This window comes from Portunus trituberculatus, chromosome 19 (assembly GCF_017591435.1).
Source record: "Portunus trituberculatus isolate SZX2019 chromosome 19, ASM1759143v1, whole genome shotgun sequence".
In the NCBI taxonomy this organism is placed as follows: Eukaryota; Metazoa; Arthropoda; class Malacostraca; order Decapoda; family Portunidae; genus Portunus; species Portunus trituberculatus.
This window is the reverse complement of record NC_059273.1, coordinates 10158804-10181730: the sequence shown is the minus strand read 5'-3', so window position 1 is coordinate 10181730 and position 22927 is coordinate 10158804. Positions and strand designations below refer to the sequence as shown.

The 22927-nt window shown below is 42.2% G+C and overlaps 1 protein-coding gene across 13 annotated transcripts in view; it reads right to left on the bottom strand.

Annotated features, from left to right (window-relative positions):
* The window catches only part of LOC123506347, a 313494-nt gene that overhangs the window by 278594 nt on the left and 11973 nt on the right, over positions 1 to 22927 (bottom strand). For 2 of the 13 annotated variants that reach the window (XM_045258357.1, XM_045258359.1), the window contains exon 2: positions 17161 to 17262. The exons of the other annotated variants lie outside the window; for them this stretch is intronic. The gene's annotated coding sequence lies outside the window, so the exon portion shown is untranslated. The remainder of the gene's footprint in view (positions 1 to 17160; positions 17263 to 22927) is intronic. 13 annotated transcript variants of the gene reach the window in all.

Below are 22927 nucleotides of genomic sequence, written 5' to 3'. Positions count from 1 at the left end.
TGAGCCGTAAGGAAACGATGTAAAAACGTGAAGGGGAGATGAGGAAGAGGAGGATGAGGAGGATCACCGCCAGCTTCAGGTAAAACTTCTCTCCTCCCCCAAGGCAGCACAAATATTCCTAATGAGCAGCGGCTTGGCCCAACGCCCGCCCTCCCCCGCTGCTTGCTTACCCTTCAGATTAACGACGCCGGCAAAATGTAACTGCGTATTAAATTGTACTGCTGTTACTCCTCCTCCTCCTCCTCCTACTACTACTACTACTACTACTACTACTACTATTACTACGACTACTATTGCTTCTATTTGTACTGGTTCTTACGACTATCACTACTACTGCAGCTAAGGATGAGTGATGATGATGATGACGATAATAATAATAATGATAATAATAATAATAATAATAATAATAATAATAATAATAATAATAATAATAATAATAATAATAATTACTACAAATCCACATGCAGCAACTGAAGAAAGTATTTGACAGAAAGATGAAAAGAAAAAGATGTGCGTGATGGAAAAAAAAAAGAAAAACTGCCAAGATACCACACATTTCCCCCGCACACTCTTCCCTTCCCGCCTGACCTTCGCACCTCGTTATCACCTTTGCCTTCCTCTCTGATTTCCATGATGTCTGCGCTCCTCCCCTGCCCGACGGCCCCTCAACTACACAAACTTAACTCTGCAACTTCTCAGCCTCTCTCACTCCCGCGGCGAGAGGATTCAAAGGCCATCTAATGAGTCATTCTAAATAAAAAATAAAAGGTATTCTCTTGACTCTTTCCATGTCACTGCGCAGCTTTTCACTAGTGCTGGTGTGGACGCTATAATGAGGCTATCTTCCTTTCTAGGGGGCGCTGAGCTGTCGGATTCCTAGGAGATGCATTACGAAGCTTTTACGTGTACTGAAGCCACCGCAGCGAGGGAGTGAGGAGGAAAAATGCGAATGAACACCAAGATAGAACGAAAAAAGTAAATAAAACAGTTGACTCTTCCGATGTTGTTTGTGACACGCTATACAATCTAAAAAACTATACAATGCAGAGTAAGAGTTTTAAGACTAGAAGAGACGAAAAACATAATGAAAGATAACAGATACAAAAAAAACTATTAAAGACGAGAAAAGTATAAACAACAATATATAAAAAACACGAATGAGAGAAACACAAGAGCGAAAAGATAAAAAAAGAAAAAAAAGAAAAACAAAGAAGGGAAAGGTGCGGAAAGTGAAGCAAAGGCACACACGCTGAAGGATTTCCTCTGGCGTGAAGCTGTGAAGACCGTGACAAAATATATATACACAAAATAATGAAGGAGAGGCGCTTGGTGCGAGGCTGCAGAAAGAAGAGAGGGAAAAGACAAGATGCAGACGGATGAGAGAAGGAGAAAGAAGAGGAAATGCGACAGAGACAGGAGGGAAAGAGGGAAGGAGGGATGAGGGAAAGAGGCATGGAAGGAGGGATGGAGGGAAACATGGAGGTAGAGAAGGAGGGAGATGCAGAAGAAAAGACAAAGACAGACAAATAAGAAAAAAAAAGGGAAAACAAGGAAAGAATCAGACAGATAAAAGGACTGACAGACAAACGAGTACACAATAAATTAATACATGAAATAAAAAAAAACTCAGTCTAACTTGATCTAACATAACATGACCTTGCCTAACAGGAAGAGAGAGAGTCACACCAGCCTTTAGGAGACGAAGTGGTGAAGGCATGGCAAGTGATTCCTTATTTGGCGAGGCTGAGAAAGGCGAGGCAGAATAGAACACAGGAACATATTCTGAAACCCTTCCACTACATTGAAAACGCTTTAGTTGAAGTTATAAGGATATTTAACCCCTTTAGTACCATGAGGCGTTTCCATATTCATTCTGCTTACTATTTGGTAATTTTATACAGCTTCAGAAACTAATGTTGTGGGATTAATATAATGAAGACTGTGGCCATTAATCTTATGACCTCCATAGACACTTCTTAATGGAAATAAAATAATCTAATTATACACAAATCTCAAGGTTGAAATGTGTCCTAGTATTGAAAGGGTTAAGAGCATTTTGACGCTTTTGGAGACAGATTAACATGATTTCTACATTATTAACCGGATAAACACTGTCGAGAACGTGGCTAATCGTCTCTGGCCTTTGAAAGAAGTGGTGGTGAGAGTGAGAGAGTGAGCTTTTCAGAATACAGGGCATAATCAAGAGTGAGTTATGCCTTGGGACACCTCACCCTGCTCCACTCCATCACCATCCATCAAGACGCCCTTACCCCCTCACCCCATCATCCTCCTCAGCCCCTCAACCTCTCAGAACCCTCAGCCCCTCAGTCCCTCAGCTCCTCAGCTCCTCAGCACCCTCAGCCTCAACACCCTCCTCTCTTGTTTGTCTACCTTGCGTCACTGCACCTACATTTATTTCTCCCACGCTTCCCCTTTATATTTGAGACTGTTGGGTGCATCTCCCTCTCTCTCTCTCTCTCTCTCTCTCTCTCTCTCTCTCTCTCTCTCTCTCTCTCTCTCTCTCTCTCTCTCTCTCTCTCTCTCTCTCTCTCTCTCTCTCTCTCTCTCTCTGGTAAAAAAAAGTGAGTGGTGTTGAGATAAACTTAAGTGCGGTTATGAGTGAAAGCAGGTGTGTGTGTGTGTGTGTGTGTGTGTGTGTGTGTGTGTGTGTGTGTGTGTGTGTGTGTGTGTGTGTGTGTGTGTGTGTGTGTGTGTGTGTGTGTGTGTGTGTGTGTCTTTGCGTAATAATTCACTCAGTGTTTGTATAGCATCGAAAAAAAAGCTTCCCTAACGCTCATTACGTATCGGACATTGACGTACAAGCAGGCAATAATGGTGACTGGGTTAACGAATGTGCGGAAAAAAATAGTTTTATCCTCAAGCTTTTCATATTAAATCATTATGATTCCAACTCACCTGACCCACATGTTGTCAGCTCAATGTATGAAATAAATACATAATGAGTAGAGAACATTTGCCACTGATTTAAATGCAAACACACACACACACACACACACACACACACACACACACACACACACACACACACACACACACACACACACACACACACACACAAACTCTTTACTACGTCATTATCCTCAATAGCATCAATTTTCCAAAGCTCACCATTTTTGGAGAGCCCTCGCCTCACTGGAGGGACCAGAGATATCCCCTGCCCCCCCTCCCCCACTCCCTTCTATCACTCTCAGTAATGACAACGCACGCTGAAATAAAATAAAAAGTGCGAAAAAAATATAAAAAGACGAAAATGGCTTTATAATGGTAAGTCAAGACATGAAAGACAAGTGCCAGCCTGAAGTGGTCGCAGAAAACAGCAAGTCATAGATAGCAGTGTGTTCTGGTTTTAACTGTTGTGCCACTGCCTTGCTGCGCGCGAGGCTCAGTGATTCCAGCAGTATGTGGGGGGCGGTGCTTGTCACTTCCCCATGTCTCAACTCTTTTCACTGCTACCTGGCAGATATATTCTTAATTACCAACCATTCTGAAACGTTGTAAAGGTTGTGAGGAATGTTGTCATCTGTTTCTTATGAGTTACGCCAGTCCTTCCTTAACTCCTTCAGTGCTATGACACTTTTTCATATTCATTCTGCTTAGTATTTAGTGATTTTATACAGATTCAGAAACTTATGTGTGGGGGTTGAAATAGTGAAGACTTTGGCCATTAATCTTCTGACCACCATAGACCCTTCCTAATGTAAATAAAATCTTCTAATCATACCGAAATTCATGGTGAAAATGCATCCCAGTAATAAAGGAATTAATCTCTTCAGTACCATGACGTATTTTCATATTTGTTCTGCTTACTATTTGGCGACTTTATACACCTTCAGAAACATATGTGTGGATTAAAATTGTGAAGTCTCTGGCCATTAATCTTTTGACCGCCATAGACCCTTCCCAATGTAAATAAAATCGTCTAATCATACCCAAACTCAAGGTGAAAATGCGTCCCGGTAATGAAGGGATTAAGAATATGCTGGGATTCACTGTAAGAAATATTGATTCTGTTCCTATCACTTCTTTCATTCCTACCTGGCACATATTTCTTTAATTACTAACCATTCTGAGATATGTAAAGGCTGTAAGGAACATTCTCTATTTTCCATGAGCTACATCAGTCCTTCCTTAAGAATGTAATAGGGTTTACTGAAAGAAACATTCAGCCTCTCCCTATTACTTTTTTTCACTACTACTTGTCACATATTTCTTAATTTACCAACCATTCTGAGATGACGTGAAGGTTGTAAGGAATATTGTTATCTGTTTCTTATAAGTGACGCCAGTCCTTTCTTAACCCATGCAATACTGGAACACATTTTTACTATGAGTTTTGGGTGTAATTATACGATTTTATTTACACTATTAAGGGACTATGGAGGTCAGAAGGTTAACGATCCAGAGTCTTCACTATTTTAACCACCACATGAGTTTCTGAAGCTGTATGAAATCTCCCAGTAGTAACCAGAATAAATATGAAGACGTGCCATGGTACTGAAGCGGTTAAAGATATGTTGGGTTCACAATAAGACAACTGTTGGAGTAACGAGTGTAAGGAAAATTCTGTCCCATTCTTGTGAGTTCACGCCAGGACATCCCAAGGAGAGTGTTGAGGTGCTGCGAGACAAGCGAGGAGGATGTACAGTAAAGGATGGGAGGAACATTTTTTTCTTTCTGAAGCTATTTCCTTTGAGTTAACGCCACCCCATCCCAGGAGACTTGCTTAATCCCCCTTCATTGAAAAAAATAAAGTGAATAAAAAGGCAGAGACTCCCCACACATTCTAGTACATTTTTCTACGCTCCAAGAAAGATAAGAGCAGGAAAGAAGATTATAGGGATGAAAATACGGAGAGAAAACAATAACAATCTAAAGAGAATTATTAAGGAATGTAATAAATGTGGATGTAAATAACGAGGAGTGTAAAAGTCTAAAAGTTATAGAGATTGAAAAAGGGATGTAAAAATATAGAAAAAAAATGATGGAAATAAAGTCAATGAGGAACAAAAAAAGGAAGAAATAATAAAAATGCAGAAAGATGAAACTAAAAAGCGTAAAAAGTGAGAAATTGATATAGATATAAATTGAAGACGGAAAATAGAATAGAAAGGTGTAAAAATAAAGTCAAACCAGTGTGAATGAAAGAAAAAGTGAAGCAGATCTGACATAAGAACAGTAAAGGATGTACACCTCCAGTCTTCCTTGGTGTAACTGACGTGGGAAAGGACACTAGTAACAAATGCATAGGACAAACATGCTCTCTCTCTCTCTCTCTCTCTCTCTCTCTCTCTCTCTCTCTCTCTCACCACCGCACCGATAATGCCCATTCCATCAACACCACAGCACCACCGCTAATAAATCCACTTCACACGAGAGAGAGAAAAAAAGGAAACAAAAATCCTTGATGTAATAGACTCATAAATCACGCGGAGGGAAGCAGGTGGACCGCCTCACACACACACACACACACACACACACACACACACACACACCCTGCCAACACGCGCCAGCTTCCCTTTCCTGTGTGGCGTAGCATCGGAAGTGCGCGTCACGTAACTTTACGCCAACCTTCATGTAATTGGAATGTGATTTTTTCGTGGACATGATTCTGTTGCAGGTTTGATGTCCTCTGACCTTTAACCATTGCAAAGTGTAAAGGGCACGCTAACGCTAAACTGTACATGGAAACGTGACTATCGCCCGTATTCAAAAATGGCTTCCTCTCTCACCATGACAGTTTTCCAAGGCCAAAGAGACGACTAGCCGGGTTTTCAAGACAGTTTCTGCTTATAATATTCTAGAAATCTTGCCAGTCCATCACCGGAACCATAAAAGTACCACTAATATCATGAACATCTTCAACTAAAGCCTTTGGAAAGCAGTGATGGTGAGAGAGGAAAGCGTTTAAGAATACTGGCCTATGTGTACCTATGCACGATCACTCACACACTCACACACACGAACTACATTACTACAATCCTACGAATCATAAGCCATCCCAAGCGCCCCACCGTCGCTATGTGCCCTGGTAGCTTGGTTCCTCAGGGAGTAACTCTTGTGTCCCTAAGAGCATCCCTGTTAGCCGCCCCTCCCTCCTACCGTCACGCTGGCAGCCTTCTATCACTCCCAACACGGTGGAGCCAAGTCTTTCTTTTGTTTCTTCCCTCTTCCTCCGTCACGCCTCATGCTTCACTCTGCTCCGCCACACCGCTCCCCAATTCTTCTCTTAGTTATACAATTTTCCTCTAAAAGAACATCCACGAAACTCGAATATATATATATATATATATATATATATATATATATATATATATATATATATATATATATATATATATATATATATATATATATATATATATATATATATATATAATAGCATTCATAAAGCTAAATTTAAAATCGCCCACTACAAGTAATTCCGAAATCCTCTTGAAATCCTCTTGAAATCCTGATCTCTTTCATAAGCCCAATATATATTCAAAAAGTCACTCACGAGATTTAATTCCTCGAAAACTGAAATATAAAGTAACAAAGTCAGTCTGGAATCGCAAGCAAAATCCAGGTAACTTGTAGACTTTTCACATGGAAAGAAGAATGAGACATCAGTGTTATTATAGAATTACACACGTCTCACTCTGCAAGATAAAACTATATGACTGCATTTGTCATCCTAAGTAAAATGTATGACTTCACTGCAGCACACGCCATTACCGACACAACTGTTATGACTTTAGGGAGTCAGGTGGTTGTTCGAGCGAGTTAGGATCAAAATGGAGGTTACGCTTACAATGCATTCAAAAATAAGCATCAGAATTTTCTTGTTGGAACAAATTATGATAATAACAACTCAGACGGGTGAGATTCTACAAGTCAAAACTGACAACTTAATCTCAGGTTCCAGATTGTCGTGGAAATAACACTTAAGTACCTTGAGGCCAATGCTACAATCTTACTAATGCTTCGGGAAAATGCAAATTAACTCAATTCTAATTTTGCTTTCCAAAGTCTGCTGGAAACAACTCTCCTCTCATTACAGCCAACACAGGACACTCAAAGACTTCCTCATGAACACTGCTGATAAAGCTACAGAAACACTCACGTCATAGCATTAACGGTGGCACTGGATGTGATTCCTCGCTTCTTGTCGCTTACCTGTGAATAAAAGATACGAGTTAAACACAAGTTATAGATGGTTGTAGTAATAGTGGTAGTGGTGGTGGTGGTGGTGGTAGTAATAGTAGTAGTAGTAGTAGTAGTAGTAGTAGTAGTAGTAGTAGTAGTAGTAGTAGTAGTAGTAATAGTAGTAATAGTAGTAGTAGTAGTAGTAGTAGTAGTAGTAGTAGTAGTAGTAGTAGTAGTAGTAGTAGTAGTAGTAGTAGTAGTAGTAGTAGTGTTAACTATTGAGCATAAGGTTATGAATATACTATTTTATACATCTTACTTTTTTATTATGAAATTGTTGCGAAAATATGTATGCAGACATATCTGGGATACGTGTCACTAAAGAGAAAACGTGAAACAATATCCAGTTCTATTACAGGTAATTTCTACTAAGTTTTACGTAAGTTTGAGTAATCCAGGTGCACCATTTCACGAATAAAAAGAATACATAATTCAGGTGCACCGTTTCACGAACAAAAATACAGTACAAGCACAAAGGTTGCAATATTCCAATACAGCGTTTTGATGTCAGTGGCATCTTACGAAATTATTCTGAAAGCTTCCACCAGACCATTCTTTAAAGCTTGTGGAGAAAATAGCTAGTCAAAAGGTTGAAAACTCACTAAGATTTTGTTAGCCTGACACAGTGTGAGGGTTTATAAATTCATAGCTTGGAAATGTAACAAACCAGCAACAGAATACGTAATAACTTTTACTGTTGTGTAGACGCAAAGACTGTTTCAATTGCAAAGCTGCCGTGGTTGTGGTTATTCGTATATGCATGCATACCTACTTACCTGCCCACCTACTGATCTACATACACATACAAGCATTCTCCTCACCTGTCCACCACTTTAACCACTGCTTGTGAAGTTACAAGTGACCACACATTACTTGTTGCCTATTGAAGAAATAATCATGTAGTATAATATCCAGAAAGCGAGGAGAGAATAAATGTTATGTATAAATCACTGTTAAGAAGCAAACAAGATGTTTGGCGGCAGGAAAAATCAGTGACAGAGAACAATCTGCGGGGAATCGTTGCGTCATCAAGTGGCAGAAAGATTAGGCTGCGAGCACAGACATCCTTGGCGTTGGTTGGGTCACTCATTCCCCTGCATTCATTTCTGTGTAGCCTGGTGTGCCCTAGTGAAGTGTGTCAAGGAGTGTAAGTGGTGTTTTCTGCATGTATAAAGGACAGTACACAGTGGACATTGGGTGACAGGGTGAGCACTGAAGTGGGAAGCCATTTATTTCAACACCCGTGCGGCGTTTAGTCTTCATTGTTGTCTATATTCTGTATGTATGAAGGACAGAGTAGAGTGGACATTGGGTGACAGGGTGAGCATTGAGTGTGGGCGGCCCTTTAGTTCAAGAGCTGGGCGGCAGGTAACTTGAATGCGTAATAGTGAGTCACGAGTCTGGTCCTCATTGTTGTCCGCTACTTTATGCATGTGGCGGGCGTCATTTGTCTTGACTTGCGTGGCAGTTACTGCGGGGGAAAAAGAATGGTAGCGGCGTGGGATGGCAGGATTTCCACGGCCTTTGTTGCCACGACACTGAACACATGCTCTGTTTGTGGGAAGTGCCGGGAAACATTACTCAGACTGATTTTTTATTTCTTTTTTCCCTTCTCTCTTTTCTACCTTCTTTGATGTAAATGTCTTTTTTTCTAATTGGTGAAATGTTACTGAGTTATATTTTCATTTTCTTTCCTCTGAAATATTTGTTGGCTCGCCTCTCAACGCATGGTTTTGTTTGTTTCATCCAACTTTTTATTTTTCTTTATTTTCCTTTCGTTGTTTTCTATGATATTTATGTTTTTTATTTATTTCCATTTATTTTCCTTTATTTTATTGTCTTAGATACCACTAATGTCTTTTCGTTTATTTTGATTTATTTTCCTTTCTCTTGTTGTCTTCTGTAATATTAATGTTTTTTTTTTTTCAGAATATTTAGATGGTATACTGAGTCAGCCATTTTTTTTTTCCTTTTCTTCTGAATATATTTAGTAATTTAATATTCTCGTACTTTACAGTTTTTGCTGAAATTTTTCCTCTTTTTGTGTGTGCGGAGTGAGGGCAAAAATCATAATAAAATTTTCATTATTTTTCTCCTAAATGTTGATGTTTAGTTATTCAATTTTTAAACATTTATTTATACATTCATCTACTTTCGACTATTCATGCATTTATATTCCTACTGATGTCCTTGGTCACCTCTGTCATGCGCAGCGGAGTTCAGGTGACAATTCTACGTTGAATTTCCTGCTGGCGCATCAATACCAATCGAACAAGATGGATGGAACAGTCACCAAGGAGCGTAATTTTGAGAAACCAGTCTATGCACGCACCAATGGCCAACAACAAGGAGTCTCATTCAAATTCCACACTTACGACACAAGTAAAAAGATGAAGAAATATAAGCAGAAGTTAGAACGTGATTACCAATACTCCTACAGGCTTGTCCCGTATTCAGAAACGCTCTACTCCTTCACTATGACTATTTTTAGAGACTACATAGACAATTAGCTAGGTTCGTTATGAGTGCTTCTTCTATTAACAGCGTAGGAATCCTGTTGAGCTTCCACCTAATTTATAAAAACACCCTTAACCCTTCAATACTGCGACACATTTTCACCTTGAGATTGGTGAACGATTAGACTATTGTATTGACATTAGGAAGGGTCTATGGAGGTCAGAAGATTCATGGCCACAGTCTTTTTTTTTTTTAATCCCCTACATGAGTTTCTGAAGTTGTATAAAATCACCAAACAGTAAGCAGAATGAATATGAAAACGCGTCTTAGTACTGAAGGGATTAAAAGCTCATTGTCACTTCAACTACAACCTATTGAAAGTAGACGACGTGCCGCCAGAAATGTTTCAGAAAATGGTGCCTTGTCTCGCAGATGTGTAGTTCAGAAAAGCCACCGTATCGAGTTCCTATTAGGGGTAACTTATCCCCCACGATGTGTCTATTATCTTACCTCACCAATAACCTCACGTGAATCAACAACAGCAGGAATGTGTATTTCCTTTGCCATTCTTTTATTTCCTAATCTTGTTTTCAGTGTTTCTATTCTCTTATTTCTTTTTCAGTTCTCCGCTTTCGTGTGTTTATCTAATTTTCTGTTGTATTTCTTCTCTTTCTCTTCATTCTTAAGTTTATTTTCTTTTCTTTTTCATCTAGATTATTACGTACGCACCAACTACAAATAAATCTGCAAGGGGACTGGTAACTAAGTGAGCCTTTTTTTTTTCGTTTTATGTTGCTTTTAGTCAGTTATCCCCTCTTACATATGAAAAAAAAAATCACTTCCTTTGCCACAAAACTCAAGCACACATCTGAATTCCTCGATTTTAAAAGGTCGTACACAGCTACAGTCTTGTATTTGTGTATGTGGTGTACTTCATGGGCAAAATAACACACTTGCTTTCAGAGGCACGCCGACACAACGTATAGGAAAACTGCCGTTCCATCCTTAGTGCTTTGTGAGAAATTGTTGGGTGGTGGTGGTGGTGGTGGTGGTGGTGGGTAAAGAAAAGAATAGTAAGTGCATCTCGAGTATCTTTCTCCTGAGTGTTGTGGATCCTTGTTCGAGTGCAATTCTAGCGTACCTAAAGCGTTTCACATTCTCTCTGTTTGCTTTCAGTTTATCTTAGCGAAACTCAAGATAAAAGAAGAAAATTTGGGCTCAGACTTGAAAATGTTAGACTAAACCCCTTCAGAACCATGGCGCATTTCCATATTCATTCTGCTTACTATTTAGTGATTCTATTCAGCTTCAGAAACTCATATGGGGATAAAGATAATGAAGACTCTGGCCATTAATATTCTGACCTCCATAGAGCCTTCCTAATGTCAATAAAATGGTCTAATTATATAAAATTTTCAAGGTATAAACGTGTCCGAGTATTGAAGGGGTTAAAAGAGAGTTAGAAAGTAAATGGTTCCCCAATAGACTAAGAGATACATGAACTACTACAGCAATGATTCCCTAAACTCATGTCGGGTTGTTAGTGGTGAGTCATTCGGAGCTTTTAACGTCTTCAGTACCATGACACGTTTTCATATTTATTGTCCTTACTATTTGGTGATTTTATACAGCGTCAGAAACTTATGTGGGGATTTAAATAGTGACGACTCTGGCTATTTATCTTCTAGCCTCCATATAACCTTCCTAATGTAAATAAAATCGTTCAATCATACCCAAAATTCATGGTAGAAAATGCGTCCCAGTACTGAAGGGGTTAAAAGAAGATTAGACAAGTTTATGGATGAGGATGATAGATGGGAATAAGTAGATATATTCCATGTAGAAACTGATGATTTGTTGTTGCTTTCCTTATTCTATGTTCTTATTTTGAGTGCTTTTTGATGTCTATTTTCAGTGTGTCTTGTATCATGACTGCCTGTTCTCTCCTTCTTCTTGATGTGTCTTCAGTAAATTTTTTCAAACTCTTTCTTTTTATTGTGAGGCCATTCTTAGTGTATCTTGGGTGTATTTCACCCTTTCCTTTCCTTATTTTGACTATATTACCAATATATTTACCCTTACATGGAATTATTTTTTCAGCACAGTCCTTTATTATCGATAAGTCTCTCCACTGCATGAAAATATAGTTATTTCGCTTCACCAGCTTCGTAAATCCTCATCTGTACTGCCTCACGTGCCGGAGACTGTCACAAGCAAATCTACTTCGAGACGCGAACAGAAAGGAGTGTTCATTGGCTCTGGTCGTGTATGCTGCGCTCCTCTGTCCCCCCTTCCTTTGTGTACATTAATAAAGTGTCCCTCGATGTCCCTCTTGCGTGCGCCTGGGAAGTATAAACCCGCCTGGAATATCAAGTGGTGTTTACATGCATCGATTCACAACGCCACTAATGCAGGCGTGTGTCGGGGAGGAGGAAGGCACAGGACTGGGAAGGGTTGTGAATAAATATGTGCTGCTGGAAAGGAAAGTAAAATGCTGCGTGTGTTTAGGTTTTATTGAAACATTTACGTGTGTGTGTGTATGTGTGTTTCACTGTTTGATCTGCTGCAGTCTCTGACGAGACAGCCAGACGTTACCCTACGGAACGAGCTCAGAGCTCATTATTTCCGATCTTCGGATAGGCCTGAGACCAATCACACACCACACACCGGGACAACAAGGTCACAACTCCTCGATTTATATCCCGTACCTACTCACTGCTAGGTGAACAGGGGCTACACGTGAAAGGAGACACACCCAAATATCTCCACCCGGCCGGGGAATCGAACCCCGGTCCTCTGGCTTGTGAAGCCAGCGCTCAAACCACTGAGCTACCGGGCGTGTGTGTTTGTGTGTGTGTGTGTGTGTGTGTGTGTGTGTGTGTGTGTGTGTGTGTGTGATGGGGTTCTTGCGTGTAATGTTTTGATTTGTTTGCTGTGCTTTAAGTAAGTGACTTTAATTAATTTACTTGTTAATTCATTAGTTTTATTTCCTCTTCTTCTTCCTCTTTTTCTTCTTCTTCCTCTCTCTCTCTCTCTCTCTCTCTCTCTCTCTCTCTCTCTCTCTCTCTCTCTCTCTCAACAACAACAACAACAACAACAACACGCCACAAGATTTTAATTCCGCCTGACATCGTTAAGTACCAACAATTTACTGTCAATATTAATCCCACTATTACTTACACTATTCCTCTACTACCACCACCACCACCACCACCACCACCACCACCACCACCACACCACCACCACCACCGCTACAACTGCTACTCTGAGGGGGGAAGGAGAGCATACGAGCACGGAACCACTCAGGCCGCCAGTTGTCCCTTCGTTAACCCAAATTACTGCCAATCACCACCAGGCGAGACTCACCCCAGACACACCAAGCCACCGGGGTCAGCGGCGTCAGCGATGAAGTAATTAACACGCGAGTAGAAGAAGGTGCGTGTGTGTGTGTGTGTGTGTGTGTGAAGTAAATGGACAGGTGACAAAATGATTGTATCCATAGGAGTCTTCTTTGGGCTCTGATGATGATGATGACAGTGGTGATGGTGGTGGTGGTGGTGGTGGTGGTGGTGGTGGTGGTGGTGGTGGTGGTGGTGGTGATATCATGAGTCATATTTTTCATTTATCTGTGTTTCTTTAGTTCCTTAATATAGGACAGGATAAGCAGAGAGAGAGAGAGAGAGAGAGAGAGAATGGCTGGGGTTCCTATGTGAGCGGGAGGGGAAGGATGCTTGGTATTAATTGGCTGCTTCCTCTTTCACTCCCAGCCTTTTCCGCACCAACCCTCACACACATACACACACACACACACACACACACACACACACACACACACACACACGCGTAGTGTAGTGGTTAGCACACTCGGTTCGAGTCCCGCGGGCGGCGAGGCAAATGGGCAAGCCTCTTAATGTGTAGCCCCTGTTCACCTAGCAGCAAGTAGGTACGGGATGTAACTCGAAGGGTTGTGGCCTCGCTTTACCGGTGTGTGGTCTCAGTCCTACCCGAAGATCGGTCTATAAGCTCTGAGCTCACTCTGTAATGGGGAACGCTGTCTGGATATCCAACAGACGCCCGTGGTGAATTACACACACACACACACACACACACACACACACACACACACACACACACATTTATGCGCGCGCATCAAAAAAGACACTTCAATGCAACATACCGCGCCACTCCCCTGCCTGGAAGCCTCGGGACACACTGGCAAACTTGTGAAAAAATGTCTTCTCAATATCAGACATCAACAACTTGGCCTTCTACAACTTCCCTGCAGCTCCTTGTCCGAGTTCCCGCTTCACTAACTTGTGTCTGTCTGTCGGCAACGAGTCCTCCGGCCCTGTGTGTGTCCTCCCTGTCTCTCTCTGTCCCCTACGCGCTGTTTCTGCTTCCTCCTCCTCCTTCTCTTCTTCTTCCTCTTCTTCCTCCTCCTCCCCTCCTCCTCTTTCTTCTTTTCCTCCTCCTGCCTCCCTCTGTCCCCTAAGAGTTGTTTCTGCTTCCTCCTCCTCCTCCTCTTCCTCCTTTTCCTTCTCCTGCTTCTCTCTGTTCCCTACGCGCTGTTTCTGCTTCCTCCTCTTCCTTCTCTTCTTCCTCCTCCTCCTCCTCCTCCTCCTCCTCCTCCTCCTCCTCCTCCTCCTCCTCCTCCTCCTCCTCCTCCTCCTCCTCCTCCTCCTTTTCCTCCTGCTTCCCTCTGTCCCCTACGTGCTGTTTCTGCTTCCTACTCCCCGTCCTCTTCCTTTTCTTTTTTTCCTCTGTTCTCTATGTGCTGTTTCTGCCTCATCCTGCTCCTCTTCCTCCTTTTTTCCTCCTTTTGCCTCCGTCTGTCCCCTACGTGCTGTTTCTGCCGCCTCCTCCTCCTCCTCCTCCTCCTCCTCCTCTTCCTCCTCCTCCTCCTCCTCCTTCTTAGGCGTCGCTCGTGTACTGTATACTTCCTCGTCCAACACTTTTCGTCTCTTTCTTACCCCTGTGCCATCTACTGCTTCTTTTTTTGTTGTTGTTCCTCGTCTTGTTGTTGTTGTTTTATTTGTTCCACGGATCATCTTCCTTCAAGCGATAGCAAGGAATCACGAACATCTTACTAGAAATAATAGAAATGAGGGAAAAAGCAGCATTAGAGGCAATATCCTAAGTGCATCAGAAAGAGGAGTGTTGATGGGCGCATTACCTTCAGCGGGATCAGCATAACGAGTTCACTTTTATTTTTACCATCTAGCGCTTATATTCTCTCTCTCTCTCTCTCTCTCTCTCTCTCTCTCTCTCTCTCTCTCTGAATATGAGACAGCTGCTGAAAATTCTCATAAAACTACTCATGGTATTTTTTTCACTGAAGTTTGTTACGTTGGAAGTTTTGAGTGTAGTAGATGTAGCCGTGAGTGGAATCTTCACCTTGACTCTCCCACGAGTCTTACTCATCACTACACAGTCTCTTAACCCTTTAACTGCTAAACAAATTCTCCCTCTTAACTTCTTCAATACTGGGACACATTTTTACCTTGAGTTTTTCTGTACGATTTGACCATTTTATTGACATTAGGAAGGATCTATGGAGGTCAAAAGATTAATGGCCACAGTCCTTACTATTTTAATCTCCACATAAGTTTCTGAACTTGTATAAAATCACCAAATAGCAAGCAGAATGAATATGGAAACACGTCATGGTACTGAAGTGGTTAATACCTATAACAGATTCTCTTCTTTGTACTGAACTGACATAAATAATTCCTTAACGCAAAGAAAAATAGAACCTCCTGTTTTTATATTTTTCTCTTTCGTGTCTCTATGCAAACTATTCTTAATGTAACTATGAAGATTTATGAAGGAGGATTATAAAAGCAGAAGGGTTATGGACCAATAAATCTGCTGCTGCTTGTTTTAAACTAACCTTCTGCTTTCTATTTTTCTCTTTTTGTGTCTTCATGCAAACTATTTTTAAAGTAACTATGAAGATTTATGAAGGAGGACTATAGAAGCAGAGGGGATAAGGACCAATAAATCTGCTGCTGCTTGTCTTAAACTAACCTACTGTTTTTTTCTCATTTTCTCTTCTGTGTCCATATTCTTTTTAATGTAATCATGAAAATCTATGAAGGAGAATTGTAGAAGTAGAGGGGATAAGAACCAACAAATCTGCTGCTGCTTGTTCCTTCCTTTGAGTTCCTTGGAGAATCAGTCAGGCTCGAAAGTTCTGCGTGTAAGTATGTCAAGGGAAAAGGATGAGTTCATATTTTTAGACGTGACTTGATACTGATACCCCTTGCGGCTCCTCTTCCTTCCTCGCTCCCTCTGTCCCTCCCTGCCTCCTCCTTCTCCGCCTCCTCTCTCAAGGGCCACGTGTCAGAGGGTGTCTTCACGCCTCTCTGTCGCCTCAAAATAGGTCGTCGAGGGAGTGGAGGGAAAAATTCACACGACACCTGCAGTTTTGTGGGGAAGGGCTTGACATGCTGACACTTTCCCTTCCATTTTCAGATTTTTTTTTTCTTTGTCTTTTTGTCTTCTTCTTCTTCTTCTTCTTCTTCTTCTTCTTCTTCCTTTCCTGTTCCACTTTTTTTTTCTTTTCTTTTTTTTTTATCTCTCCTTGTTGCAGTTTTGTTCTATCTCCATATCTGTCCTTTTCTTCTCTCTCTCTCTCTCTCTCTCTCTCTCTCTCTCTCTCTCTCTCTCTCTCTCTCTCTCTCTCTCTCTCTCTCTCTCTCTCTCTCTCTCTCTCTCTCTCTCTCTCTCTCTCTCTTCCAGTTTTAGTTTTCCTTTTTATTTTAGTTTTGTCCGTTTCTTATGTCTTTTTCTATCTTTTCTGTATTTCAATTACTGTTCTTTCCTCGTTCGTGCATTTTCTTCCTTTCTTTACTACATCATTGCTTCTCTATTTTTCTCCTTTTCTTACTCTCCTTCTCTTCCGTTTTCTTTCTTTATAAGCATATTTTTCTCTTTCTTTATTACTTCATGGCGTCTCTTTTCTTTCCTCTCCTCTCCCAATTCTCTTCTCTCTTTCTCTTCCATTTTTTACTACAAGCACAGTTTTTATCCCTCTCTTTATTATCTCTATGTCTCTCTTTTTTATTCGTCTCATCTTCCATCTCTCTCTCTGCGTATTCTGATATTTTTTGGCAAACATTTTTATTTCTTTCTCTATTGCCTCTTTGGTTCTTCATTCTTTCTGCACGTTCTTTAGGTTTCACTTTTTCATTCACATTTTTCTTTTTATTCACTTCTAAATCAGTATTTCTATGCTTCTTCTTTCCTTTCTCTCTTCTCCATCCTCGAGGGAGATTCACATAAGACATGATGACATAATGGCAATGAAAAATTATGAAAAATCATGAATAATAGTCATTTTCATCTTAATCTCATTTCTAATTCCCAGCTGGTTAAAACATTCGTAAAGAAAGTGTATGTACAACAGTCACCAGCACACACGCCGCGCAGGACACCCACTACTCGCTTCACTAGTAATTTCCAGCACGAAATATGATCTAGTTTGGGGAGAGTTACCTGGAAGCCCTGAGTCACCAGAACGCCGCAGTGCGGTCAGTTTACAAACATGACCGTTTCCTGCACTCACTCCTGAGGCACCGCGGCCACGCACACGCCTTCCTGTGCCGGGAAAATTATAATCAAGTAAAGTCTTCCCTCTCCATTTCCAAGGTAATTGCACTACTACTACATTTATTACTATTACTACATTTATTACTACTGCTACTACTACTACTACTACTACTACTACTACTACTACTACTACTACTACTACAACTATTACAAGTAGCTACAGCGGCAGTAACAACATTAATAACGGCAACATCAGTAGCTGCAGTAAGTTTTAATGATAAATAACACATATTCTCTTTTCTCGTCATGCCCCGTGGCTACGCTGCCACACACAGGCTGCAGGCTCCTGCGCCAGCCGTGGTATGCAGGCCCTGGCAAGGCATCGGTGTTTGTCGCTGCTGCCTGGTAAAGTTCCGAAAAGTGCGTCAGGTGTCCTGAAGGGGAAGTGGAGGACTGCACGCTGCTCGCCGCAAGGACTCGAGTGGTGGTGGTGGTGGTGGTGGTGGCGTGCTGCAGCAGGAAGGTGGCGGGACACACTACACACAATGCTTCCTCTCACGCCGTCGCCTGAACCGCATCGCCTCCAGATGTCCCAGTCTGCCCTGATTCTTCGTCCAGGGATTCTTGGGATTACTTGTACGTTATTCCTTCCTTCACTGCCAGCCGACAATTACACCGCAGCTCTTCTCCACTCCAACTTCAACAATAATAATTGTCTTTTTCCACCACCTTTATCACTGTCACCACCATAACAACACCCTAACCATTACCGCCACCACCAATACCATCCATTTATCCAGCCACTCAGTCCACACACACATACAAACACACACACACACACACACACACACACGGTAGCTCAGTGGTTAGAGCGCTGGCTTCACAAGCCAGAGAACTGGGGTTCGATTCCCCGGCCGGGTGGAGATATTTGGGTGTGTCTCCTTTCACGTGTAGCCCCTGTTCACCTAGCAGTGAGTAGGTACGGGATGTAAATCGAAAAGTTGTGACCTTGTTGTCCTGGTGTGTGGTGTGTGCCTGGTCTCAGGCCTATCCGAAGATCGGAAATAATGAGCTCTGAGCTCGCTCCGTAGGGTAACGTCTGGCTGTCTCATCAGAGACTGCAGCAGATCAAACAGTGAAACACACACACACACACACACACACACACACACCATAACAATATTCATCAAAGCAAGTTCAAGGAATCAAGACCACGTGAAATTTCTGTCCATCACATCGCTCCTTTTAGAGTGACGCGGGTCGAGTAGGAAGGAACTGTTGGGAGAGAAGGGAGAAGGGTGAAGGGAGGGTACTCGACTAAGTTAAGGGAGGGAGGAAACAGACGAGCCACGCTGACAGAGAGGGACAAGGGAGAGGACACTGACCATGGCCTGGGTTACACTGACCATTTCCGGGCAGGCGGTCATACTGCACCATTATCCCGATCAGCCGAGTTCGTTTTCCCACAAATACCGGACGCGATGGGAAGGCAGTGTCATTTTTTAGCGGCGCGGAAGCGCACACGGCCGAACCTGGCGAATATTCAGCGGCACCGGACGTGTTCAGTTCAGTGGCGATGAAAAGAACGGACAAACGGCCACATGAACACACGGACAGGCACTCGAACAAACGGACTCAAACGAAGCGAAACGTTGCCGTATAGAAAATATCAAGACTTTATAGGACACGTCAGCTCGCTCCTCCCTCCACTAACAGGGATGCAAGGAGTCCCGAATGCCGGTATGTTTGTTTACACACTGACTTTTAATGAAGTGTGACAGAGCAAAAAATGATCATGGAGTATTTGTAGACTGTGCATAGTAATCATGATCCATAAAAGAAAGTTCTACTGGAGAACATGAGGACAGGAACTGAGGGTGTGATTCACCTCGGTCGTCTGCTGGTCACCCAGCCAGTCTTCCCCATTACGGAACGAGCTCAGAGCTCATAGACCGATCTTCGGGTAGGACTGAGACCACATAACACACTCCACACACACCGGAAAAGCGAGGCCACAACCCCTCGAGTTACATCCCGTACCTATTTACTGCTAAGTGAACAGGGGCCACACATTAAGAGACTTGCCCATTTGCCTCGCCGCTTACCAGGATTCGAGCCCGGCCCTCTCGATTGTGAGTCGAGCGTACTCACCACTACACTACGCGGTGTGTGTGTGTGTGTGTGTGTGTGTGTGTGTGTGTGTGTGTGTGTGTGTGTGTGTGTCTGTGTGTGTATACAAGAATCCCCTGCCATGCACAAGAGACCGGATACAAGGTCAACATCGCTGGCCTGTGTAAACTACGGGACAGTTTTGCGGGAGCTCGTGAGACAGGCAGCTCAGCGTCTCTGCCTCCAGTTCCGCCTCGCCCTCTCTGCGCGCCGCCGCCAGCCTCGCCACCACCGCCACCGCCGCCGCCGTGTTGTTAAAGCCGCCCTTTCCTTGTCTGCGAGGCGATAAGCGTGTTGGACTCTTATCCCACAGAGAGAGAGAGAGAGAGAGAGAGAGAGAGAGAGAGAGAGAGAATGTCTGCCCATTTGTCTACATGTGCGAGTGTGCAACCAGCATTTATGTGAATCGGACTAGAATGTGTGCGGGAACAGTGTAGTGTGCATGTCCGGAACACTGCACGCGCGAGGCAAGGTGAGGGTGTACATGGAAAGTGCATGTGCGTCCAAAAAAGTCTAGCCTTAGCGGCGGGCTGCTTGTCAACCTTCGTGTGTCCTGCGAGGTTCTGTTCCTGCAACGAGACATGAAGTGTGTGGAGCGTCTCAGATGAAGAGTGCTCGAAGTGGCGTTTGTACATGGAGGAGTATGTATAGGCAGAGAACATACAAAAGAAAAACACGGATGAAATAATTAGTTTTGGGGATATGAAAAAAGAAATGTGAGTGTGTGTGCGTGTGTGTATGTGTGTGTGTGTGTGTGTGTGTGTGTGTGTGTGTGTGTGTGTGTGTGTGTGTGTGTGTGTGTGTGTGTGTGTGTGTGTGTAGGTGGATATGTGTGTGGGTGTGTGGGATTAGTGTGTGCGTGCGTGCGTTGCCTCCACATTATACGAGAACCCAGAAATGCTTCAAATACTCCAACTCATCAAAAACTGAATATAATCCGCAGTTGCATGATTTCACGAAATGAAATGCATCCGTCATACAAATCATTCCTAAAACGCCTATGCAGAGAATTGCCGAAACTTGCAATATAACAAAAAGCGCATTAACTGCAATTCATTTTCTCCACCAGCGCTGAAATAATAAAGATTAGAGAGGATGAGAGGGACTTGGCTTACCATGGGAGACAAGATGCAGGAGAAATAGAATGAAGGACGGGAAGGCGGAATTAGAGAAGAGAGCCTGAAGGAAGAGAAATATGATGATGATGGAGAGAGAGAGAGAGAGAGAGAGAGAGAGAGAGAGAGAGAGAGAGAGAGAGAGAGAGAGAGAGAGAGAGAGAGAGAGAGAGTGAGAGGACAAAGCAAGACTAAATGAATAGAGAAATTAATAAGACGACAGAAATAATTAGCTATTACAAGAAATATACAGCGCAGATAAACACAACTGATTGGAAAGTACAAAGAAACGAAAGCCGCAGAAAACATGTGGAGAGTCTATATTAGAAATAAGCGTGGCCTTCAGTATAAAGCAGAAGACCATGCAACAACTCCCTTTTGCACTACTGACGAAGGCATGACGCAGAGGATACGTGTTTGTGTGTGTGTGTGTGTGTGTGTGTGTGTGTGTGTGTGTGTGTGTGTGTGTGTGTGTGCTCTCTCAGTGTTTCAGGTTTCAAACGGGAGAGAAATGAAAGACGGAGAAAACGGAGAAAACGGATAACAGAAGGAACGACGGAAGAAGGAGACGATAAAAGTTAAAAAGATAAAAAAAAAGAGGAAGAGATGAAGAAATGAAAGGAATAGAAGAGTGAGCAGGAAGAGCGTGACAGAGTGAGGATTTGAAAAGTAAACAACAAGGAAGTGAGGAAGAAAATGAGGAATAAAAGACAAGGAGAGAGAGAGGATGATGCTTAGAGCGGTAAAAACCGAGGAAGAGTGGAATAAAGAAAAAGAAGAGAGGGATTAGAATGAAAATAGAGAGCGAGAAGGCGAGAACTGGTGCGAAAGAAAACGAGAAAGAAAGGAAACTTCCCTTATTATTTTATGTTATTAAGTTTTCATTTGGTACTAATCAATATGAAACACAGGATAGTAGACTGTCATTCAAGGAAAGTTTGGAGGTTTCTTCTGCGAGGGAATTGTGAGTGTCACGCCTTCCCTCTTGGATAGAGCAAAGTGTGTGTCACAAAACACTCTCTTCCATTATATTTGGCATTTTTATTCAATTCTAATTAATCTCACTAGTTAACAATCCCTTACGGTACTTAGTGTACTTACAGCAGCTCAGAAGAACCAAGACCGAGAAAAGATTTGCATCTGATTACAAGAGTCAAGACAAGAAATAACCTCTCTAAGGTGGAGGAGAGTGAGGAAGGTTACAAGACTGTTGAGCATGGCTGTGCTGCGCTCTCTGTGTGTTTACAGAAGGGGAAGGGAAGGCCACTGCACCATGAAACAATTATCAGGTAAGCCTTCCCCTTCCACTCGCAATATACAAAGAACAATCACCTCTGTGGGTTCCTGAATAAATGCTAGTTTTGTAGATTCTTCGAAGAGTCCTGTTTTTCAATAACAGTTCAGAGAAACAAAGAAAGAAGCTTACCATGTGACGAAAGGAATAATGAAAAAGGTGAAGCCAGAAAAACATCACAAGAAATACATGACGAGCACCGAGGAAAAAGAAAGAGAAGGCAGAATATAAGAAAAAGGTAAAGATTCACAGAAACAAAAATATTATGAGAAAATCAATATGAATTAAAAACACTTCAGGAAATCGTTACACTCAACCTTAACAATACAAAAAAGTAAACAATTAAAAAAATATATATGAAACAAAACACGAGAGAACATTTATAACTCATGAACCAAAAAATAAAGTAGAGAAAATCAGCATTACAACCAAAAAGTCTTAATCAACAGACAAATATAAGAAAAACAAAGGTAGAAAACACACAAAAGACAAAACAGAAGGCAGGAACCGAGGCAGGAGCGATGATTCGACAAAGACAGCAGGTGATCGGAACCGGGGCACCTGTGAACTGTGAACTGTGAACCTGAGGAGACAGGACCAGCGTGCAGGGAGAGGGAAGGCAGGGCGAGGCGGGGAAGGGAAGGTGTGGGTCTGGCTTTGGCGTTTATACTCGGGCATGTGAGTTTTGGCATCTGGCGTTTGTTGAATATTTCGCTTCTCTCTTTTTCATGTCTTTCCTTCCTTGTCTCCCTTTCAGTAGCCTAGAATCGTCAATCTTCTCTCTCTTCTCTCTTCTCTCTACCTCTCTCTCTCTCTCTCTCTCTTTCCTTCTTTCCCCTTCTCAACACACATACATACACACATACACACTCATACACACACCCAGCGCTGGCAAACAAACTGTACTAACATCACACAGATCTAAGTCCGTTTTCTTTTTGCATTTCAAACCATTTTCTTTCACTTTTTTTTACTTTGGATCTCTTACACATTTTTTTTTTTTCAAGCGTTAACTTAAGCTTTTCTATCTTTCGTTCCTTTTCTTGGTTGTTTTTCCTAGATATGTTAGTGTCCTTACTGTATACTCTCTCTCTCTCTCTCTCTCTCTCTCTCTCTCTCTCTCTCTCTACACGTT